Raw genomic sequence first — 16,263 nt, forward strand, 5'->3', positions numbered from 1 at the left:
ATCCAGGATGCCTTTCCTGAGAACACTGGGCAGTGCATGAGAACACTCTGTGCCTCTTTCTAGCTTTGTCTGCCTTGAACTTAACCTAACTCCATAACTCCAAACCCTTCTGATTCACTTATTTCCAGTACTAGCCTTAAGCAATACCTGTGCCTATTACCTGCCTGGATTTATGCCCAACCTGGATCCCAACCACCAGCTACATGACCTGCCCCTGCCTCGTCCCGCATCAGGAGCCCTGAGGTCCTGGCCAGGTTTCCATACAGTATGAGCTTAAAGAGAAGATAATTCAACAGCAAATAAAGGAATATGAGCTGATGAATCAGCACCAAAACACACTAAGTAAAATACCCACAGCTACCTGAACTTCTTGAATAAATACTATGAATGAGGAATTAGATAAAGCTCAAACAGAAAAAGCATGCATCTTGTCTTTTTTCCTCAAGTATATTTTACTCAAAAATAAGAGCAAGTGAAATAAAGCACTCCTAAGTAAAATAGTGACTTAAAATTTTGAAATTACCAAAAAATCTACTTTAATCAACTCTTTTAATGTGTACGAAAAATGGAGTCAAGTATTTTTCTTCTGTTCCACATAAGACCCATTCTTTATCAAATATTCCTTAAACTTGGAATAGTCATTAAAACTGAATTAGTCCTCCATGTGATTCCTTAGCCCTTAAGTCTCTTTGAAATAACATCACTCACTGTTCAATTGGTTTTTATAAAATGTGATTATATATAACTTAGATACTGCACATTTCCCCCAAAGAAAATACTCAGAAAATAAACTGAATGAAGATGATTTTTCATCTTCAGAGACTCTCAAAGGTTAAAAAAAAAAAAAAAAAATTTCAAGTATGGGCAAACTGCAAACCAGGATGGTAAAGCCGTAAAGATCTGCCCAGGAAAGTCCTAATCTTTGCCCACCCATCCATGTTGCCGAGAAAAGCACTAGATGTGTCATCCAATGAGCCTGGCCTTACAATACACATAAGGACGTAAATACCTGGAGTTCTCCCACATTTAGCTTGAGCTTGTCAGACTAAATTAGCTCAATGTTCTTTGAACATTAAACAGCCAGAGCAAAGTTGAAAATAAAAAGTACAGAGTCACCGAATGAGAACGATTAGTGCAAACTGATTCTAAGTCCTCTATTTTTATTTTTTTACTTGAGTACAGTGGACAATGTCACATTAGTTTTGCGTGTACGAGATAGTGATTCAACTTCTCTCTAGGTTCTGCTCTGCTTACGAGAGTAGCTACCATCGGGCACCACATAACGCTATTCCAGTATCACTGACTATACTCCCTATGCTGGACCTTTCATTCCCATGACTTACTCATTCCACAACTGGAAGCCCGTATCTCCCACCCACCCATCCCCTTTACTCACTTTGCCCATCCCTCCACCTCCTCCTCTCTGGCAACCATCAGTTTGTTCTGTGAATTTATAGGTCCTATTCTTTTGTTCATTTGTTTTTTAGATTCTGCTTCTGAGTGAAATCATATGGTACTTGTCTTTCTCAGTCTGACCAAGCCCTCTTTTAAGACAACGACCTGAAGGCCTGGAAAGCGTGGGTACGATCAAAGGCCCACGGACACTGTTGACTCCCTCTGGCACTTGACTCCTGATCTCGCATCTGTCTCATTTAGTTTCAATTTTACTTTATGAATTTCCAATTTAAAATATATTTTAAAAAAAACTCTTCACACAGGGGCGCCTGGGTGGCTCAGTTGGTTAAGCCACTGCCTTCGGCTCAGGTCATGACCCCGGAGTCCATCGGGCTCCCTGCTCAGCGGGAGGTCTGCTTCTCCCTCTGACCCTCCCCCCTTCTCATGTGCTCTCTCTCATTCTCTCTCTCAAATAAATAAATAAAATCTTAAAAAAAAAAAGAGATAGGGGCGCCTGGGTAGCTCAGTTGGTTAAGCCACTGCCTTCGGCTCAGGTCATGATCCTGGAGTCCCGGGATCGAGTCCCGCATTGGGCTCCCTGCTCAGCGGGGGGTCTGCTTCTCCCTCTGACCCTCCCCCTGCTCATGCTCTCTCATTCTCTCTCTCAAATAAATAAATAAATAAAATATTTAAAAAAAAAAACCTCTTCACACAGCTTTAGAAAAGGTGAGGGGAGAACCCTAAAAATCCTACTATGGCAAAATAAAAAAAAAAATCCTCACAGTAATAATTCCTAATTCCATTATTGGAAACAAAAAAGCCACTGAGAAGCTATGAAACATCCACCCAACCACCTGGTCCTCACTTACCAAAACTTAATTTCCGTGTTTTACTTTCTTCCGAATTATGCATAGTTACTAAATTGGTAACAACACTATATGAGTATTTTTTTTTTAATCCAACCAAAACTACATCTACAGATCCAGGCAGAGCTTTATACAGTTCCTAAAGCAGAGCAAGCCACAAAATTGCTATAATATAAAACTGCTTCAAAACCTACACCTACCTCCCAAAAATATCCTTTCTATTCCTACCTGAATTTTGTTAAGTGGGGGAAGGAAAGTCACAAATAGAAAGGCCCACTATGTATCACAAAAAATTGCCAACTCATCAGACCAAAAGGCCTGCCTTCTGTCATTATTTCGCTTCTATTACTCAATTCTTCCATGACTCTACAGTCCCATGTTCACACAACCCACCTCAGCCCTGCAGTTAACCCCTTCTCATTCTGCAGAGCTAATCAAATGTCACTTCCCCAGGGAAATCCTGACTCACCCCAAAGTCAGATAAGGTTCTCCATTTAATGTTTTGAAACTCCCTGTTCTTCTTCCCTTCTAATGCTCATATTTTGTAAGTATATATTTGAGTGATCATTTGGTCAGTATCCCCCTTCCCACCAGACTCTATGCTTCATGCCTCCAGTGATAATGACTACTTTATGTACCACTCCATTCCCAGCTACCAGCACGGGAACTGGTATTGTACATAATAAAGACATGTTGAATAGTGAATGGCCCTAATTCCACATAGAACAGCAACACACCAGATCACTGTTTTCAAAATTTCTGAGTTATGACCAGCATTTTTTAATGAAAATGAATAGACCATAATAGAAAACATAGGAACAAAAAATGTTATAGTTTTCTGTTTGTAGTTAAGCTGCATGAAACTTGTTTTATTCACGTATATAACCATTGCTAACCTTGGGGCATGGTCAAAAAAAAAAAAAGAAAAACACGTTGAAAGCCACTAAACCAGATGTCCCAATACAACTCCTCCCAACTTCCCATTAAAATGCTCAAGAAGGTGCACCAAACAGCAAAGATCAGCAACAGTACTAGAAAGAGGTGGGGGGGGAAGCCAAAATCAAGCCATTATTTCCACTACACTCTTTGAAAGATGGATATGCAGCACATTCTTAGACCACATAAATCTGAAAGATGCACACTGCATCTTTTGAACTTCAACAAGACACATGCTCTGATGAATGTAGGAAAAGTCCTGAGTCTAACTCAGGAATGCAGAAGATGCCATTGGCCGGATAAATATGAAGAAATCCCCCAACTACACAGGAGATACCTTTCGAGCCAGCTAAAGCAAGGGGCCTAGTGACCACAAGAGCTAATGAGGGTCAAAACAGACACATACAAAATATAGTGGCAGATTTTATTACAGAATAGAAGACAAAAATCTGAAGTCTATACTTAACAATTTCGGAGGTAAAACATGTATAAATTTATGTATTAAATGTATAATGGAAATTGGGAAGGGGAAAGAAGGCAAGAATAATTAAGGCATACTAAATTCTTTGTTGTGCAGAGGAGTGGGATCAAAGTAATTTAGTTCTTTGATTTTGAGAACCAGAGAAACCCAGGTTTAGGAATGTATTTGGAAAACAGAGGCAATCACTTGTAAAATTGAAAACTAGACCACTTCAAAATACTATGGATGTACTGAACAAGGCACAGAAAGAGAAAAAAAAAGGCAGGAAGCATATTAGATTGACCCATACAAAACCTGCCATTTTTATAGGTCAAGAGCAACCAACTACCAACAATTTCACATGACTGAATCTATCAACAATGAAAATAGTAAAAGCTAACGCATTCAGTGTGCCAAACATTTTTAAACCATTAATTCAGGATTTGTGTGTGTTTGTGTGTTGTTTCTTTACAAATAGAAATCTGCAGGCTTAAAGACATTATGTAATTTATATAAGCCTATACGGCGAAATATTGATGGAAAAAGGCAAGCCAGTTCTTTTTACTCAAGGCTATGGTACCTTTCATAACAAAGAGAAAACTTAAGGGTAAGAATGAGGTTCAAACATGTGGGTTGTAACAATAAACGTAAAGGCCATACGCTTCCTTTAAGAGGTATGCTAAAACAAAATCCAACTAACTGTTTATAGGCAGGGCACCTGGGTGGCTCAGTCAGTTAAGCGGCTGCCTTTGGCTCAGGTCATGATCTCAGGGCCCTGGGAAAGGCCCTGGGATCAAGCCCTGCATCGGCCTCCCTGCTCAGCGGGGAGCCTGCTTCTCCCTCTCTCTCTGCTGCTCCCCCTGCTTGTGCTCTCTGTCAAATAAATAAAATCCTTAAAATAAATAAATAAATGTTTATAGGCAAAAAAAAAATAAAATAAAAGGACACCGGAAGTTTAAAATCAGAAAGCACGAGTGAAGTCTTTTCAAAGACAAAAAAGCAGATTGGCAATATTAATCTCAGGAAAAAAGTAGGGTGTGGTTCCAAATGCAGAGGATTATTTTACATTAATAAACACATAATAAAGGCCCAACAGGAATCTTTATTTAATATTATGCTGACACACAGAAAGTGCTATAAAGAAATTGACAAAAGCCCATTTGTAGACAGAGACTGAAGGACCATTATCAGTCTATGACAGAACCAGGGCAGAGAAAATGAGAATAATATTATAGTGGCTGAATTAATAAACCTATCTGTACTTGTCACATAGAGAAAATCCTGCTCTTTTCAAGCATCACAACACAAAACCCGCAACTGACCAGAAAGACAAACTGTACAAACCTCACTTAGTTACTATGATAAAGGAAGTTTATGCAAAAGATTACATGTGTGCGATAAAGCAATAATCGGCCACATCATAGGGAACCATCAATAGCATTCCCGATGAAGTCAGGTATTAACAAGAATGTTTACTTTGCCTGTATTGTTTTACATTTTCACAGCATTTTTCTGGCACAAAACAGAATTTAAGCTAGGTCCATTAAAAACATTGCTACTTTTAGACTGAAAATTCCTTCTCCCTCAATGACTGGCAAAATTAGCAAAAATAATTCAAAATTGTTGGAATGAAGTACTATATATCAAAAATGCCAAAGCTGATCAATCTCCACCCTCACGCAATTTCATCATTTAAAACAAATGACCTAATTTCAACTCAAGAAGTGAGGCCCAGACTTTTGATTTTCCTCAGCATTTTCCCCAAATTACCCCTTCCTTTTCTGTATCAAGGTCTTGTTTCCTCTTCCATCCTCCCAGTTTCACTGAACTAATTCAACTCATCTTTCCAGCCTCAGTATAAATACCGCTTTCTCCAAAAAACTCTTCCCACCCTCCCAAACCTGGTCTCCCTACTCCACTCTTCCAGGACACCCTGCTTTTCTCAGTCATTCCAATCACACTGAGTTACTTGTTCAAGGCTGCCTCCTTCCCTAGATTGTAAATCCCAAGCACTCAAGACCACAGGTTATGCATTATAACGTGCTCAGTATACTAATTTTTAATTCATAAAATGTCCTTTCAAAAGACTTGTTCTTCAGAAAATCTGAGTTCTACTATGTGCAAGGGACTGTACTAAGCATGGTGAAAAGAGCAGTAACTAAGAAAAATTGAAAAAACCACTTTCCCTTGTTTAAGAAGTCAAAAGTCAAACGTCAAAAAACAATACAGTGGAGGGGGAAAAAAAAATCAGGCATGTCGGATAAACGGGAAAGGTCATACAATCTTAAATGTAGTCATTAGGGCAGGCTGCACTAACAAAGTGGCATTTGAATTGAAACCTAAAAATGGAAAGAGAGCAAGCATATGGATACCAGGGAACAGAGAACTCTAGGGAGAAGCCACAGTCCATGGCAAAGGCCTGGGAACCACAGTCCGCTGTGTAGATAAGCTCACCCATGGAGTGTGTTCAGAGCAAGGCTGGAGCTCTGGGAACACCAGCACCGAAAGATAGCAGAGAAGCATACACCCTTAAAATAAAGAGAGAAGAAGCAAGCGGAGATGGGAACTAATTAAACATTGTGACTACCATGTTGTCACTGAAAATTAAAAATGGAAGATTTTAATGGCAGGTCTACTTAAGAAACAACACAGAATGCTACTGACTATTCAGGAAGATCAAATATTTGAAAAACTCCCAAGAAATGTACCCAAAATGGAATGAGGAAGTTATTCTTGAAGGGCAGCACTATGGCTGAGTCTCCTATACTTTCCAAATTCTAAAATGAGCACGTACTGTGTTTATTATCAAATGGGAAAGAGTGTAATTTCAAAGAATCATAATGGCCTAGAGAGAAAACGACTAAGAACAGATTTATCCTTGTTCTAGCTCACATGCAGGAAGCCATGCCAATGTAATTATACAAAATGGAAATACACAATTAGAAAAGTTTTTAAAACAAAAAAAAACAAAAACAAGTAAACAGCAAAGTTATACTGTATCCTACTTTGACCTTTCATCAGGCAATGGAAGCTTACATGTACTAGACCAGATTTTATAAATCCCCACAAAAAACCTGTTGGGGTTCCTACATCTGGTCTTTACGCTAATAGGGTTTCCAGAGTTTTGCTAAGTTTCTCAGCTTCTCTTTTATTGTAGCAATGACGGTAATAGGACTTTCACTGCTGTTAGTCCTGCAGTAAATTAAAACTATATTTTGCAACTCCTCTCAGCCCCCAAACCACCACTAGCCTTCTAATTAGTTTCAGAATTGTCTTTTCGTTTGCTGGAATGGATTGTTTCGGGAGCTTTTATGCACCCAAAGGAACATCAAGCTGGAACTCCATCCTCTTTGTATCATCATCCCAGGACTACCTCATCAAGAAAAGCCATCGTGGGCGCTCAGTGAATGTGTGACAGCCTATAAGACTATTTCAGTCACCTGCTAGAAAGAAAAACAGCCTAAAGAATCAAAATACATCTTGTCCTTGTTAAAACACCAAGTATATTGAGGGTGAGGGTCCCTTTCACAATGTGCATGTACATCAAATCACATTTTACACTAAATATCTTACCGTTTTATTTGTCAATTATACTTCAATAAAGCTGGAGGAGAATTTCTATATTTTTATATTAAAAATATATATATACCACTCTTCTCACTCTAAAAGTGCTCTTCAGCTTATCCTGTAAATTTCACTGGTATTTACTCTGATATATAACAATTACTCACCAATACTGCCAAGCTCTGACCTCTCAGCCAAGCTTCAAATCCAAATTCCAGCCACCAGCTGAAAATCTCTGCCTAAAACCAACATGCCTCACTGGAAGAATTCTTATACTGTCATGTCCCATCTGCTAATGGCATCGACATGCCCTTTTCTTTGTTTGGTTCCCAATGGCTCTGCCTGTTGGCACTGCAAGACTGACCCGAAGCATTACCTAACTCTGCCACAAACCCTAACCGGTCACTCACCCGCAGCGCCTGCGCCTTCTATGCTTCCATGTGGAATGAGCTTCTCAGCCAAACTGTGCACGGAGGCCAGAATCCTGCTGCAAATCCTTCCTCACCTCCAAGGCAGAGTTACTCTCTCCATCCTCAGATGTTCAGATGGCACTCTGTTAAAATATTTATTACTGTCTGCCCGATCTCAGGCATTTATTTCCATGGCTTTCCATGTTTATGAGCTACTTGAGAGCAGAGACCATACTTTCTTGGTGGCTTTATTATTATTATTTTATTTTAGTGTCCTGAGCCAAGCATAAGGACTTCACCACAGAAGTGCTCCAAGATTCGGCTGCATGAAACTGAACTGACTGGGGCTCAGAGAAAGTGACAAGGGAACCAGATTCTGCCGAATTTGGAAGTCAGTTATCCTGCCCTAGCCTTTGAACTTTTAAGTCTCCGTGTCTACTCCAAGGACAGCAAGCTGTTCTGTATGGAACTACAATAAATACTGAATACAGAATGAATGCCTCATTTTCTGGACAGGACAATAACCCCTCTTCCAACAAATCACAGCCCAAGATGGCAAAGCGGCCCCTTCACAAAAGGCAATTCTGTTTCAGCTGTGAGTCTCCCTCAGCGAGAGCCCTCCACCTTACCGTCTGATTATGGCCTTGGAAGGGGGCTCCTCGCTTAAAACTCGCACCATGAAACCTGCCTGGAATAAGGAACTCCACCTATCTTCTCTGTTGGAGAGCTGGACAGGCCTACCCCAGACGCCTTGTTTTTCACCTAACAAAAGGTTCGCAGATGCCAAACACGTGCTCCGAAAGGCCCCTCCTCCCCTCACCCGAGACCCAGATGAAGCACAGTCCTTGTGAGAATAACATTCTCTGCAATGATATTTGTTGTCTCGGTTGTCACACAGCTGGAAATAGTTTTCTTGTTCTCTGTTCATAACAGCCAGACATTCATCTCTCTCTGATAGAAACCTCACTGAGTAATACCATACTGCACCGATTCAAGAAGTCCCATTTATATGTGTGCGTGGAAGTCTGTTTCTGAAGATTCACATGCTCCTGGGACTTCAAAGGTCTGAGCCACGGTGGCAGCCTTCCTAACAGACTCTCTAGAACAGAGGCAGGAGCGAGTGTGTGCACCCACAGACACACATACACACAGGTCCTTGGGTATCTATAAACAGACCTGCACGCACACATGTAAATATCTACATACACAAACAAGTTTGTAGATCTGTAAGAGAAGTACAAGTATGGAAGGCTATGTAACAAATTGCTCACAAAGGAGCTACATCACACGCTTAAGGTTAAAGGGGCTGAGGGAGGTTATTACATGTACTTTAGACACCTCTATATTGTTTGAATCATTACAAAATCCACATCTTTTTATAAATGAATGCAGCTACCTTCTTCTGGTTAGAACACTTTCTACTGTGTTCATTCCCCAGTGATCTAAACAAGATAAGTAAACTACATTAACATCAAAGTACAGAGATAGTGTGGCCTCAAAATAACTGACTCCCCAATGAACACTAGATTTGAATTATTCTAGTAAATCATAAACTGAATATAGAAACTCAAACACAAGTTGGGTCAAAATTAAGAATATCCAAAATGAGGGTGCCTGGGTGGCTCAGTGGGTTAAGCGTCTGCCTTTGGCTCAGGTCATCATCTCAGGGTTCTGGGATCGAGCCCCGTGTCAGGCTCCCTACTCAGCGGGGAGTCTGCTTCTGCCTCTCCCTCTGCCCTCCCCCCTGCTCATGCTTTCTCTCTAATAAATAAAATCTCTCAAAAACATAAAAATATCGAAATTGAGATGGAAGCAAGCCAAGGTTACAGATAAGACACAGCTAGAGCTGTCTCTAGATCTGACACAAACAGGTAAATCTCGGCAAAACATTTCAAGTTTATCAAATGACAATGAGAATACCAGGCTCTGTCTCCTTCTCCTGTTTATGAGCGAAAGGCTAACTTACCTGAAGCCACTGAGACTCAAATGGAAGAATAATTCAATAAGCATGCTCTGTATTTGAAGCATTTCAAAAGAACTTCCATTAAAATAATATGATAGAAGGGGCACCTGGGTGGCTCAGTCGTTAAGCGTCTGCCTTCAGCTCAGGTCATGATCCCAGGGTCCTAGGATTGAGCCCCACATCAGGTTCCCTGCTCAGCAGGAAGCCTGCTTCTTCCTCTCCCATTCCCCCTGCTTGTGTTCCTGCTCTCGCTATCTGTCTCTGTCAAATAGATAAATTTAAAAAAAAAAATCTTTAAAAAAAAAATATGATAGCACTCCCTGAAAAGATGAAAAAACATCCTTGTTTTCTGTTTCCCAGTATATGGTAGGTGTGCAACAAATATCTATAGACCACTGAACAAATGAAAGATTAAGGAACAAGTAAATGAAAACTAGAATTGGCAAGCAGATGTCAGGTCTTATTCCCATTTTACAGATGTAAAAAGAGAGAAATATTGACTTACCCAAATACAAAGCCTTTTGATTCCCTCTATCTTGATCCCTTTTTTCTCTTTTAGGTTCCTTGATTTATCTGCTAGGGTCCTTCCAAATCCTAACCCTTCAGCAGTCTTCCCTGACCCTGACCACCACCACCACGCCCCTGAAGGTAAGGTGTTTCTGCTTGGTGTTCCCATACTGCCATGGGCTCATCTCGCTCACCTCACTCATCACACTTGCTACACTGAATCACTTGTTACACCAATCTGTTAACATGTCTGCACCTCCTGGAGGGTAGCAGTCCTGTCTGGACTCCTAGCACAATGCTTATTATACAGCAGGCAATCACTTGAGTGCTGCTAGGGTTGAAGAGAACTTGTCTCCTCTGCCCCTGAATCATTTCTCCTTCCAAAGAGCCAGGAATATCCTTCTGTTAGGGCAGAGTTTCAGAGTGAAGGCAGCTTAAAGATTGGTCAAGGAGAAACACTTAAACACAGAGAAAGAAAACGGAGGACGGATTTACATGAAATCGAATCTAGTCCATTGCTTTGATATTTAAGAAAATGGATAAAGGGAAACTTGCCACAAAGAAATGGTTCACAGTAGCACTCTCTGCGGTAGTAAGTCCTAAACCTTCATAAGCATAGGCACCTCTGATGGTTATAATGAACAAAATTCGCTTTAACGGTTTCAACCTGGGAAATCCCACCCCCAAAGAGACCCATGACCAGGTGTTATGGGTCAAACTATCTTTTTTAAAGAAAGAGGTTGGTTTTGAAATTCTTTTATCTCCATATTAAATACAACAAACACAGCCTGATCTAGCTCATTCAGGCTTATATGTTTGTTTCAGCACTGGACTAAAGTTAAGAGTCTGCCCTGTCATTTCTAGCACTTTTTCAAAGCAGTACTATAAAAATAAAAAAATTATAACCTAGATCCATGCACACAGTACAGCAGTCCTCTTTCATCTCTGAAAGAAATTTGAATTTTACATGAACTTCAAGGTTAAAGTCTCTATAGCACCGATCGGATGACAGGAGCTAACATCAAAGTATTAGGACAATCTTCTTTGCCCAATCTCCATAAGTCAGTAACAACAATGCTACTGTGAAATCATACCAACCTGCAGGAAAAAATGTCAGGGCATTTAAATAAAATCACAATCACCACCACCCTCTCTTACCTCCCTCCCTAAAAACCAAAGAAACAACAAAAAAAAATATCCTTCTAAGAAACAAGAGTATACTAACCCTGGGCTCCTTCAAATTAACTAATTAAACATGCCAAACCCAGTTCCCTTGCAAAAGATAAAACTGGTGGGAGGATCCTTCATTCAAATTGTACTCAGAAGATAGTAAAAAGCCCCTGACCTAATCTTTTATTAAGGCTCCTGGGTAGCCCAGCATCTCGATTCAAGGCAATTAGAAGCCTTAGCCAGACCAGCTCCACCTTTGACATACAGCTGAAAAGCCGTCCACGCCCACCTGCGACACGGAGGCACTGTGGTAAGAGAAGAAACCGACAGAGCAGCCAAATGCCTCTCTCTCAGATGGACCCCACAGAGATTCTTCCTATCTGAGAGGTTATAAACTAGACACCTTAGCTCTAGAGATTCAGGGAGGAAAAAAAGCAGATGATCGGGAAGGAGGTTCTTAAAGAAGTATTCATCTACACCATTAAGCTACTTCTATTGGAATTACAATTAAAGGATTTTCAGGGTTGGGTCAGCCCTCACTGCAGTACCCAAAGTAGTGCTCTCTCCCCAACCTCCTCCCTGGATGATTTCCTCCTCCCCTTTACAAGGGCATTAGTCCCATTTCAAAACTAGTAATAATTCTTTCTCTTCTGTACGACAAATATTCAACCGCTGTAGTTAAATACTATGTATAAGATAAACAGGGTCAAGAATGCTGGTTGCCATCCGAGTCATGTTTAAATTAGCATTAACTCGCAGGCCCTTCCCTAAACAAAACAAAAGGCTTTCTTGGTCAGCTCTGTGCCTGGCGAGTGATTTTAACTCACAGGCTCAAAAGGCCTCACAAGCATCATTAATTTCTGCTCAGTGAAATTTCTCAAAAGACCACTATCAGTTTGGGAGGACTGTGGAGGAGGAAACTATGTGTCGTTTATTTTATCATTTTTATATAATCTGGATGAGCTGGTAGCAGTGCCCTAACATTCACTGGCCATGAATTACAACGAAATGTAAAGGAATCAAAGCTCGGTCCTTTCACACATTTCACCCCTCACGATGCCCCAGTAGGCATTACCATTGTCTTCCTGCATTTTGGGGGTTAATACTTAGCCCTTCCCAACCCCACGTAGCACAACTTCTTAAAATAACATCCCAGGTCCCCCCTAATTTACCGCCTGGTCCCCTTCCAGCCTTCATTACCCCTTCATTACCCCAACTACATCTTCATTCTCCACCATGCATCTTTCAAGAGACGCATCATTTTCACCCTTCAAGGCCCTTCTGTGAAGTCTTCCCCAGAGTCAGAAGTTCATTTTCCATTCCCGAGCATGCCAAGGGTTCTTGGATTCTACAGCTGACACCTAGTTATGCCATCCAGCTACTATGTACTGAACTTAGCTGCATGTTTTCCCTCTGCACTGCCGCTCTTTTTAGCATCTTTGTGTCCGCCTCTATAGGAGGAATTCAGTAACTGCTTATTTAATTACGATTTTCTCCTTTTCTCCCAACCTCCTAAGATATCCATAGTTCTCCACGAGATACCTACTTAATAACACAATAGGGATTTGGGAGGGAGGGGGTAACATGATATGTAAAAACAAGAAACCAAGTAGTATGAGGCTGAGTTAACAAAGCCAGAGCAAACTTTGAGACCTTAAACCAAAAGCTATGTTCCCAGTTTTATTACATCACACTTCACTTTTAAAATAAATCATGCTCCTCAAGTGTGTATGCATATGGGTACCAAAAAAATTACAGGAAGACCAGCCACACATTAAGCACAGATATTAAAATCTTGACCTCAAACTAAATTTTAAGTCTTGTTATTTGCTGAACACTTGGAGCTTCCCAGTGAAAATGATACAGTGTATTCTGCCCAGATTGCAACTTTCCTTACTTAGCATTTGAAATAAGATTCTTGGCCCTAAAAATCACTAACTTCAGGCTGGGTGTCATTATGTATCAAAAAGACTTAGCAAGTAAGAGTTTTACTTTCCTTGAATTTCCCAGTCTAATAGAACCAATTCAGTAAAGCCTTGAAAATCTATGGTATAATTTTTTTTTAAATGAAATTTCTGTTTGGTAAATATTAGCTTCAAACAAAAATAGAAGTTTCCAAACACAAGCTGTTGAAAGGGCTGCCCTTCCCATCTCTGTATTTTTCCCCATCATTTACAGGGATACTGAGATCCTCTGAGTGCCTACAGCACTGGGCAGCTGCTGAGCCTGAGAGACACTGATGCAAATGGGAAGTTGGTCAGGTCCCACGACAGAGGTTACCCCCACTCCACATCACTTTTAAGGCTAAACAAGTTCACTCACTGTAACAGAATGGAAGATTAAGGGGGGTGTGGGGGAGTATTATTGATGCCCTTGTGGAGGAGGAAATAAAAAATAGAGGAAAATCAACCCCCAGGTCAAGGTTCTTCCTCTACCCGCCCCCCCCCCCCAGCATCTCCTACTGCAAGTTTTTTTTTCTACCTTTGACCCTCTTGCCCTCACTACTGTTCTACCATGGGATAACCAACCGCTAGGTTCTAATTACCTGGGGGAGCTGGAAAGAACAGAAAAGATCATTAAATCCATCCATTTTCCAGATGAGTACCTCGAGATGAAAACAAGCTGACCTGACTGGCTAAGGTGGGACCACTAGGGGACGTGGTGAGCATAGGGACTCAGATTATAACAACCCACTCTTCATTCTAGCCCCTGCCTTCCCCCTACGCACTGTTACTTAGCTTCTTTATCCTCAAATTAAACGGTGTCCAGTAAAACACGGCCTTAACATACTTACAGTGCTAATCGTTATTCACAGTTTTGCATTTGAGGCAAATTTCTCACTCCTACCAGATTTAGAGAACCAAGGACAGAAACAACTAGATGGTAGAGTGAGCGAGTGAGTGAGTGTGTGTGTGTGTATGCAATTTAGTTCAGTCCAAACAGTCATAACTCCAGTAAACACCCTTTTCCCTTGGGGCTTACTCTTCTATTTGACAAGTGAATCGCTTCTTAGGAGAATTAGAAGGTTTCCCAGTGCAGTCTCCCTTTAACCAGAATCGCAGGCTTTGAATCACAGACCACTGGCTTCACAGTTATGCTTACGCTGGGCAAACAACACTTATGCAAATAGGTGAAAAACAAGGACTGTTAGAGCCTGAAGGAATAGAGGATTTTATCCTAATCACTGCAGTTACAGGTTTCCGATATTCAGGTTTGCAAATATGCACCTATTCCAATGGGAATCAGTGAAACTTTAACAAGCAAGCCCTCGCTGAAAACCCACATTTACGAAAAATCCAGAGATTTCAACAAACAAGAAAAGAAAGAGAAGTAGCGACAGAGAGCAACAATCTCAGGCCCCAGACCGAAGGCAGCAACAAGTCCTGGATGCCGTCATCCCCTACAAATCAAAGGCCAAATGGCAGCAAAGAAAAAACAAGAATAAAATTTAAATCCATTCATAGCAAACTAGTCCTACACAAACCAAACGAGCCTGTCGGTTTCAAAACTACCAACTCTAAGCCAGGTCCCTCCCTTGCCTTCAATTTCCCAGTTACTTGCTGAGCGTGTTTGTTAGGCGGCTGCACACAAACTAAGCTGAAAGTCCGCAGCTCGGGAGAGACTAAGGAGTCGTCCGTGAGAAGCAAGTGGTGCGGGAGCTCCGCGCTGCGGCGCGCGGGGAACCCTGGCGTTCCACGTCCACCCGGACCCGGCTTTGGGGTAATTTCGAGCCTCCCACCCCCTGCAAGCCTTCTCGCGCTCCCACCCAGACCCAGGTAACCCGAGGCCACCTACGTGTCACTTGGGCGGGTCCGGGCCGCAGACGCCGCACAAAGCGCGGGCCCCGGGGCGCACTGACCTGGCCGGGGGACGGAAGGGCCGGCGGCCCAGGCGGCTGCGGCAACTTCCCTCCCGGGGCTCGGTCAACTGGTTGGCGGCGGAGGCCACGAGAGCCTCGCCTCCTGCAGGCCAGCTCGCAAGCGCGCACGCCCACCCACAGCCGACACAGGCGAGCGCGCGCGCGCGCACACTTAAACTCGCTCGCACACTCGCACGCACAGCCACAAAGCCTGTCTGCCCCGGGACAGTGCGAGCCGAGCGCGCCGTGCGGCGGCGCAAGCGACGCGGCGGCCACTGGCTCCGCGCCCAGGGGGCGCCGTCCCCCCGCCCCGCCCGCCCCTTTACCTGCGCCCGCCGCTGCCCTCCGGCTGGCCTCCCGCAGCGCGCTCGCTCCCCGCGCCCGGCCCTCCGCCCGCCCCCTCGGCGGTCTCCCGGAACGGGGCCGCCCCCTGCGCCCACCCCCCCGCCCCGGGGAAGCCGGGGAGGGTTCCGCGGCGCCGGCGTCCAGGCCGCCCAAGATCCGGGCAGCGCTCCGCAGCGGGCGGGGGAGTCGCAACCCGGGGAGCGCCAGCCGCCGCTCGGGCCGCCTGCTCGCGCTTTGGCGCGCTGGCCGGGGCGGCGGGGGAGGGGGCCCCGGGGGAGGGCCGGAGCTGGCGCGGACGCCAGCCTCCTTTCTTCCTCCGCCTTCTTTTCTGCAGGCTCCACGTAGCACAAGTCGGCAATTCCCGCACCCCCGACTCCCTCCCCCTGGCTCGTTCCGTCAGCTGGTGTGACGCCCCCAGAGCCCCGACCCTCGGAGCCCCGACCCTCGGCGCGCCCCTTACCCCATTCATTGCCACCTCCCCGCCCCGGCGGCTGGGCGGGGGCGGAGGGGCACCTAAGCCTCCCGTCACTATCTTACTGCCCCCCCCCACCTCCGCAGCCCCGTGTGACCCACCCGCGGCCGCCGGCTCGGATGCTTACCCCTCCCGCGCTCGCCTCAGCGCCCGCCAGCTTGCTGGGCTGGGTGGGCTCCCCCACACGGTGCATTTTCATTTTGTCGCTCTACTCGTCCCCCTCGAAAAGCTCTGGAAAACATCGCGGGCCCGCAAAACCCCTGAAGTAGGGCCTTTCTCGTAGTTCAGTTTCTCAACTTCGCAGAACACACCAAGT

The 16,263-nt window shown here is 43.6% G+C and overlaps 1 protein-coding gene across 2 annotated transcripts in view; it reads right to left on the minus strand.

The window, feature by feature from the left end:
- Nucleotides 1-15,171, minus strand: part of LPAR1 (lysophosphatidic acid receptor 1) — a 130,198-nt gene extending 115,027 nt beyond the window's left edge. The window contains exon 1 of one of the 2 annotated variants that reach the window (XM_021691339.1): nt 15,131-15,171. The gene's annotated coding sequence lies outside the window, so the exon portion shown is untranslated. The other variant, XM_021691340.1, reaches the window with a different exon arrangement.
- Between the last annotated feature and the right edge of the window lie 1,092 nt (nt 15,172-16,263).

Source organism: Neomonachus schauinslandi, chromosome 13 (genome assembly GCF_002201575.2).
Source record: "Neomonachus schauinslandi chromosome 13, ASM220157v2, whole genome shotgun sequence".
Lineage (NCBI taxonomy): Eukaryota > Metazoa > Chordata > Mammalia > Carnivora > Phocidae > Neomonachus > Neomonachus schauinslandi.